The following is a 9120-nucleotide window of genomic DNA, read 5'->3' as shown; positions in this document are numbered from 1 at the left end:
TGTCCTGGGATGGTGAGCTTGAACTTCTCCAGTAGGGGGGAGGGGCGGAAGAAAATGTTCAAAAAATGAGAAATGGGTGATTCTGAGGAAGAAGGATATGATCACAGTTAAATCTCAGCAGCTGAAGGTGGTTTCGGGGCATTACCTACAGTAGCCAAGATAGGGAACCAAACCAAGTGGACGAAGATGTGGTACATTTACACTATGGAATATTACTCAGCCATAAAAAAGAGTAAAATCTGGCCCTGGCCATTTGGCTCAGTGGATAGAGCATTGGTCAGGCATGCAGACATCCTAGGTTCAGTTCCTGGTTAGGGCACATGTGAGAAGTAACCATCTGCTTCTCCACCCCTTCCTCTCCCCTTCTCTCTCTCTTTCCCTCTCGCAGGCAGTGGCTCTGTTGGTCCGAGTGTCAGCCTCAGGCACTGAGGATAGTTCAGTTGATTCTAGCATCAGCCCCATATGGGGGTTGCCTGGTGGATCTCGGTCAGGGTGCATGCTGGAGTCTGTTTCTTTATCTCCCTCATCTCACTTTAAAAAGAAAAAAAAAAGTGAAATCTTACCATTTGTGGCAGCACAGATGAACCTAGACATTACTGTATGTTCAGTGAAATAAGTCAGATAGAGACAGACTGATACCCTGTGATTTAATTTATATATGGAATCAAAAGAACAAAATAAATGAACCAAGTTGAAAAAGAGGCTCTGGCCAATTAGCTCAGTGATAGAGCATCGGCCTGGCCTGTGGAAGTCCTCGGTTCAATTATCAGTCAGGGCACACAGGAGAAGCAACCATCTGCTTCTCCACCCCTTCCCCTCTTGCTTCTCTCTCTTCCCCTCCCACAGCCATGGCTCCATAGAAGTGAGTTGGCCCAGGGCGCTGAGGACAGCTCCATAGCCTCCACCTCAGGCTGTTAAAAAGTAGCTCTGGTTGTAACAGAGCAACGTCCCAGATGGGCAGAGCACGCCCCCTGGTGGGCATGCCGGGTGGATCCCAAACCAATAGAATGTTGAATGTCAATGGTAATTTCAAAGCACATTTTAAAAAGGATACTTTAACAGAAAAAAAAAAATTTCTAATCAACACGTTGAAAAGGTAATGAGAACCAGGTAAAACTCATTTTAATAGTACATTTTTTATTTAAAAAGTAAAGAGGAGAAATGGGTATAATTTTAAATTTAGGTATGCATTCTCAGCAGTATAGCTTGATGTTATAGGACTCATTTTAGCAGAGGGTCTGTTTCGGTTAGCACTTTGTTTCTAAGACTCATCTTGTTGCTGCATTGGTATTGCTGTGTAGTTACTATCCACTGTTACAATCCCAGTGTTTGTTTGTTTTTAATTCATTCTAGAAAGGGAAGAGGGAAGGGAGAGAGGGGGGGAGGGGGGAGAGAGAGACAGACAGAGAAATGTCAATTTGTTTTTCCACTTATTTATGCATTCATTGGTTGACTCTTTTTTTTTTTAAGTGAGAAGCAGGGAGACAGACCATCAGACAGACAGATTCCCACATGCACCCCAACCAGGATTCACCAGCAAGCCCTCTATGGGGTGATGCTCTGCCCATCTGGGGCCACTGCTCTGTTGCTTGCCAACTGAGCTATTTTAGTGCCTGAGGTGAGGCCATGGAGCTATCCTCAGCACCTGGGGCCAATTTGCTCAAACCAGTCAGGCCATGGCTGCAGGAGGGAAGGGGAGGGAGAAAGAGGGAGAGAGAGAGGGAGAGAGAGAGGGAGAGAGAGAGAGAGAGAGAGAGAGAGAGAGAGAGAGAGAGAGAAGGGAGAGGGGAAGGGTGGAAAACCAGATAGGCACTTCTCCTGTGTGCCCTGACCAGGAATCAAACCCAGGACATTGACATGCCGGGCCGATGCTCTACTGCTGAGCCAACTGACCAGGGCCATTGGTTGATTCTTGTGTGTGCCCTGACAGGGGATTGAACCCAAAACCTTGGCATATCAGCACAATGCTCTAACCAACTGAGCTTCCCAGCCAGGGCCCTATTCCTCTTTCTTAATGCTACAGTTGACTGGCTCATAGATCTCCTTCTAGTTTTTTATTTACAACATGAATGCTGCTTCTGGGAACAGCTCTCGCATGTGCCTTGGTGCGCAGATGCAGACATGGCTCTGGACTAATAGTTCTAAGTTGTCCCCTATAGGAATCACGTTTATGACAGTTTTCTCTCATGAATATGATTACATCCCCTCCAGCATCATGTGAGAATTTCTCTGCTGCACTGTGCTTCACATGGTCTAAGCCCATGTCGGTGACAGACAAAATAAACCAACATGGAGGGAGGTGGAGGAAGGGCGAGGGGGACAGACGGTGATGGATGGAGACTCGGCTTAGGGGGGCAAACTCATGACAGAGTGTACAGAAGTGTGTTGAAGAATTGTGCACCTGGACCTCATGGAATTATGTTCACCAATGTCACCCTAATAAATTCAATTTTTAAAACATCACGGGTGATCTCATTCTAGAAGACAGAAATACAGGGTGAGGAGAGAACATCCCAGCAATGTTTCCTCTTATCTGGGAGCTGTGCCGTCTTGTTACTATAGATTTATTGTGGGCTAATATTCTAAAACAAACAACCAGAATAACAAAGTCACCATCATCGATAAAACCCCACACAAGACATAGACACAGCCTGACCAGGCGGTGACGCACAGGACCCAGGTTCGAAACCCTGAGGTCGCCAGCTTGAGTGCGGGATTATAGACATGACCCAATGAACCCAAGGTCGCTGGCTTGAGCAAGGGGTCACTCGGTCTGCTGTGGCCCCTCCCCCATCAAGGCACATATGAAAAAGCAATCAATGAACAACTAAGGTGTCATGACAAAGAATTGATGCTTCTCATCTCTCTCTCTTCTGTCTGTCCCTATCTGTCCCTCTCTGTCTGTCACACACAAAAACAATCAAACAAACAAAAATACAAGACAGACATAGACACCAGTGTGGTGACAGCCAGAGGAAAGGGGGTTGGGAAAGGTAGAGGTGGGTATGGGAAAGGAAAGAGAGTTGGCTTGGGGTGCTGTGCACATGGCGTTTTATTGAGTTGTACACTTGAAACCTGTATGGTTTTGTGAACCAATGTACCTCAATAAATTCAATGAATAAAATAATAAAATACATGTACAAGAAAAAAAACTTTTGAAATTGTATAAACAAAACAGGGTCTAGACGTGCAATGGAATATTTATTACTCAGCCATAAAAAAAAAAAAAAGGAATGAAATTCTGATATGTGCCATACAGAGGTCTTTGGAAACATTATACAAAGTAAAATAAGCCAGGCAGGCAAGGGTAAATTTTGTATGATTCCATTCCTATGAAATTCCCAGAAGAGGCAAAGTCACAGAGGCCAAGTAGAATACAGGTATTGGGGGAGAGGGAATGAGGGAGTGTTTAGAGGAGAGTTTCAGTCTGGGGATAAAAAAGTTATTGAGATGATGGTGGTGACGGTTGTGTAACAACATAAATACCCTTAAATGCAACTAAACTATACTTTTTTATTTAATTCAATGAAAAGAGGGGAGGCAGAGAGACAGACTCCAGCATGTGCCCTGACCGGGATCCACCTAGCAAGCCCAGTAGGGGGCAATGCTGTGCCCATCTGGGGCGCTGCTCCATTGCTCAGAAACTGAGCTCTTCTTAGCACCTGAGGCAGAAGTCATGGACCCATCCTCAGTGCCCGGAAGTCAACTCGCTCCAACTGAGCCATGGCTGCAGGAGGGGAGGAGAAGAAAGAGAGTGAGAAAGAAGAGAGAGGGGAAGGGATGGAGAAGCAAATGAGTGCTTCTCCTGTGTGCCCTGGCCAGGAATCAAACCTGGGACCTTCACACACCAGGCTCATGCTCTACCACTGAGCCAACCGGCCAGGCCAACTATATTCTTAAACATGGTGGAAGTAGGAGACAGGGGGTGGGAAAGAATGAAGGAGGGTCAAAGGGCTCAAACATATGGACACAAGGTGATGAGACCTGGGGCGCCGAGCATACAAGATACAGATGATGTGTTAGAGATTGTACACCTGAAACCAATATAATGTTATTAACCAATGTCACCCCAATACATTTCATTTTTTAATTTTTTAAATGGATTGATTGATTTGAGAGAGAGAGAGAGTTGTGCACTCACCAGTTGAGCCATGTATGTGCCCAGACCAGAAATCAAACCCACCATACCTTGGCATATCAGGACGACCCTCCAACTAACTGAAATACCAGGCCAGTACATTTCACTCAAACATGGTTAAAATAGATAACTTTCTTTTGTGCATATTTTACCGCAATATTAAAGAATAAATCGTGTGCTGGAAGGTTTTCCTTTTCCCTTCCTTTTCTAGGTGAAAGGGTACTTGTGGCCCCCAAAGCCCTTCCAATGCTGGCTGGTTAACCCCTCACCCACCCACCCATCACAACCCAGGGTCCAGACGAGGGGTGGGCATCCCCATGCAAACGTCCTGACACCTTGGGGACTCTCAGTAGTTGGTCATCAGGTTCCACCACCTTTGTGCTGTAGACACCACAGTTCCCCACCCCCACCCCCGGCACAACCTGCCTCCTTCCCCACAACGCACACCACCTGACACGCATTCCCGCTATCCTGCAACTTCTGCCCTCACACGAATTCAACATTGGCCGCAGTGATCTACATATGATTTAGCCTAAAACAAGAACCCACCCAGAACTCCTGAACGGTGAAAAGGACCAGTCGTTGCAAGCCAATCACCTCCCATTGGCCCGTGCGCTCCCCGACTTCCGCAACTTTACCCAGAACCCGGTTTGCATTGGCCTTCCCCAGGTGACATGAATCTCCCCGTCAGCACAGAGACCAACCGAAGTCTTAAGACGATGACGTTGGGTCTTGTCCTCTATTTCTCCTGGACCCAAGTTCCTCCCATTCTGTCTCTGGTTCCACTTTAGAAAACTAGGAAGGCTCAGTCCCCTCCTCTCACCGACTTGAGCATGAAAGGCCTGGAAGTTTCCAAAGAACCGCAGGCAGGTTGCCCCATCTCTGGTGAATTTAAACGCTTTTCCTCTTTAGACCATTGCCCCCACAACCCTGGGGGGGGCAGGACTTGGTTCTGTTGGGGACCCCTCCACCTTGCTTTTTATGCACACCACACCTGCTGTAAGTGCTGAGAGGAAGGGAAAAAATGGAGAAAGGAAACCAGAGGGAAGACTTCCTCACCTAATCCCGGTGGCTGGTCCCTCCAGGCTGGTACCCAGCAAGAGCATCTGTGATGCCCAGCCTAAAAGGCTGAGCCTGCCCTTTGATTGGCTATATATAGGGTCTCGCCCCTCCCATTGGCTGGCGTGACTCTTGACTGATGAGACTCCGAGGATGATGTGGAACCGGTGAGGCATGTTCCTGGCCCCTCAGGTGTGAGCGATCTTCCTTCGGGCACAACTCCCCTCACGATCCCACTAATAGAGTCCCCGTTCGTCCATCCATCACAGAATCCCTGGGTTTCTGAGCAGGATCTCATCCTGGTACCAATGACGGGACGGACAACATGGAGACGGGCAGCGAGAGCCACTCTGCTCCTAATCAGAGCACCCGCTTCCCCTGGCCTTCGACCGCGTCCCGGAGGAAGCTGTCTCGTGCGTCTTCCCAACTTGGACAGCAGCACCCGGGATGGAGCTCTCCTGCATGAGGCTATCAACGGCTATTCTTGTGTAACAAGCTCCTGGTGAAGAGGGCAGAGAAGCGAGAATTGGCAAATGCCTGTTTTTGTTCATTGTGATAGGAACACTTGGACATGAGTTCTTCACTGTTACCAAGGATGTTCTGTTTTGTTTTGTTGTGTTGTTGTTGTTTTTTAGATTTTATTTATTCATTTTTAGAGAGAGAGAGAGAAGAAAGAGAGAGAGAGAGAGAGAGAGAGAGAGAGAAGAAAAAGAGAGAGAGAGAGAAGGAGGAGCAAGAAGCATCAACTCCCACATGTGCCTTGACCAGGCAAGCCCAGGGTTTCGAACCGGCGACCTCAGCATTTCCAGATCGACGTTTTATCTACTGCGTCACCGCAGGTCAGGCTGTTTTGTTTTATTTTTAAGTGTGCGATATGGTGTTGTTCGCCAGAGACCCACAGGGTTGTTCAGGAGCTCTCCAGAACGCGTCCATCCTCATAACTGAAACTACAGACCCATTGAAAAATGATTTTCCACTTTCCCCTTCCCCCAGGCCTTGGAAACCACCATTCCGCTCTCCGTTTCTGGGGACCTATCTCAGATAACTTCATGAAAGGGTCACCTTCCCCGATTTGCCTCTCTGTGACTGGTTATTTCACTCGGCGTGATGTCCTCCGGGTTCACCCGTGCTGTTTGCATCTGGTAGGATTTCCTTCTTTTTTTTTAAGGCTGGATAATATATAGTCCATCAAAGGTCTCTGTGAACAACCCCCTACTCTCATCATGGATACTTGTGTGAGCCCTGTCTCGTGGTCACTCTCATCACCTCACCAGCCACCGACAGTCCTAATTGGCTCCCCTGACTCTAACATGAACTGGGCGCTCATGATCTAAGACCTGATTCTCTTCGGCCCTCTGGCCTCGGCAAGGTTATTACTAAGTGGACTTGAGGCCATTGGGGTGAAGAACACTCCTATTCCACCAGCCCAAACATGACAGTCCTGGGCAGCACTGACCCCCGGGGTGGAGGGGGCTTACAGAGGTCTGGGATGGATGAATGGGCAGTGTGACTTCGGCCCTTCCAGGGAGGCTGGGCGAAGAGACTCAGTGGGTCTTCCCTGCCCAAGATCTCGGTTACAGGTGCACCCAGACCCCCTCCACCCAACATCAGACTTGACCATGCTCACGCTGCCATCCTAACCCATCCTTGGCTGGGCCACTGTGCACACGCATTAGAGAAATGTGTCTTATTTCCCTTTTTGTTGTTGTTGTTGTAGTTCTGTGATGTTGTGTTTGATTCCTTGGTAACTGCCCCGGGATCTGCTGTTAGAAAAGTTCAAAATAATGTGATGTGGTGTGCCACATTCTCCATTATCGAATATCAAAAATTCCAGGCTGCCTCAAGATGGCCTTAGGTATCAAGAGACTTCAAAGTTTACTTACTAGACTGAGCTGTCCTGCAAACCAGGGGAGGCCTGGACGTCTAAAGGGGGGTTTCAGAGATTCGAGCAAAGGCCTAAAGGCTGCACCAGACCTGGACGAGGGTGCCTCCTGGTGGTCACCTCTGTGCCCACCCCAAACAAACTTTAGAATTCTACTAGTCCCTTTTATCAAAGGTTGTTAGGAATGTATGTATACGCCCTTGTCGCTCCCAAAGCAAATCCTACCTGGGAGTTTTCTATCTGGGCAACCAAGGCCCAACAAGTAGGAAAGGACTGAGCCAAATGCCACCCGTCAAGCTTCAGATATGTGAACTCTCAGCATGATTTTTTGGGGATCTGTAGAATAAACCCACATCTCATCCTCCCGGGGTCATCCAGAAGGGTCACCTCCAAGCTCATGTCCACCGTGGAGGGGGAAAAATAAATGTAATTTCACAAAAAAGACAGACCCCAGGGCCCAAACATTCCTTTTTCCTTTTAGCGGGCTTATTACTGCTCTCTCTGCAGCTGATAAAACTTGCTTGTGGGATTCCAGGCAGAATGCTCCAACGAGGACCCAACCAAGTTCATAACTCACGTTAACACAGGTCACTGCCTCACATTGTTAAGTAGTTAACACTTTGGAGAGACGGAAGGGAGAAATACAAAACACGCAACAATCATTTTTGAAAAGGAGAGCATTGGGTTTTTGTTTTGTTGTGTTTTTTTTTCCCTCTGTAATAAGGAATCATCTTCTCCTAAATCAACCTCTTAACCACAAATTAGAATTAGAGAGTTTTTTTCCTTCCCCTAGAGAGAGAGAGAGAGAGAGAGAGAGACAAGATCATGTCAGGTATCTCAGGTTGATGATCACTGGGTGGGAGTGGAATCAGGTGGCGGAGGAATAAAGGTGAAGGGGTTAAGTACAGGCTGGCCTGACCAGGCGTTGACACAGAGGATAGAGCGTCAGACTGGAACTCAGATGACCCAGATTCGAAACCCTGAGGTCACCGGACTTGAGCGCGGGCTCACCAGCTTGAGCGCGGAGTTGCTGGCTTGAGTGTGGATCATAGACATGACCCCATGGTCGCTGGCTTGAAGCCCAAGATCACTGGCTTGAGCAAGGGGTCACTCACTCTGCTGTAAACCCCTGGTCAAGGCACATATGAGAAAGCAATCAATAAACAAATAAGGAGCCACAACAAAGAACTGATGCTTCTCATCTCTCTCTCTTCCTGTCTGTCTGTCCCTATTGGTCCCTCTCTCTGACTCTCTCTCTGTCTCTGTCAAAAAAAGAAGTACAGGTTGGTCACTGTAGTTACAGAATGTCACAGGGATATAAAGTACCACAGGGAATGTAGGCAATACAATAGCTATGGATGGGGCCAGGTGGGAAGACTTAGTGAGCAGATCCCTTTGTCAATTATATAAATGTCTAATCGCTGTTCTACACCTGAAACTAATATAGCATTTTATATCAACTGTAAAAAAAAAAGAAAAAAAGTAAGATCTTTTTTTAAAAAATAAAAAGGTTTTGTAATATATCCAAACACCAAAAAGGATTTTCTTATTATGTAATTAATTTTTACATGATATCCAATCTTGTACAATAATAAAGCATGATTTAAAAGTCTTCTTTTTAAAATAACATTCTTAAAATTATATATATATAACAAAAGAGGTTTAAAAGGCTCGTTTGGGGCTATTGTTAAAACAACAACAAAAAAAAGTAACACCTGGTGATTCTCAAGTGATAATATCACCATCGAGGCCCTGGCCGATTGGCTCAGTGGTAGAGCGTCAGCCTGGCGTGCAGAAGTCCCGGGTTCGATTCCCAGCCAGGGCACACAGGAGAGGTGCCCATCTGCCTCTCCACCCCTCCCCCTCTCCTTCCTCTCTGTCTCTCTCTTCCCCTCCCGCAGCCGAAGCTCCATTGGAGCAAAAGATGGCCCGGGCGCTGGGGATGGCTCCTTGGCCTCTGCCTCAGGCGCTAGAGTGGCTCTGGTCGCAACAGAGCAATGCCCCGGAGGGGCAGAGCATCGCCCCTTGGTGGGCGTGCCGG

The sequence above is a fragment of the Saccopteryx leptura genome, chromosome 3 (genome assembly GCF_036850995.1).
Source record: "Saccopteryx leptura isolate mSacLep1 chromosome 3, mSacLep1_pri_phased_curated, whole genome shotgun sequence".
Taxonomy (NCBI): Eukaryota; Metazoa; Chordata; class Mammalia; order Chiroptera; family Emballonuridae; genus Saccopteryx; species Saccopteryx leptura.
The sequence above is the reverse complement of the archived record's forward strand: the minus strand, read 5'-3'. Positions refer to the sequence as shown.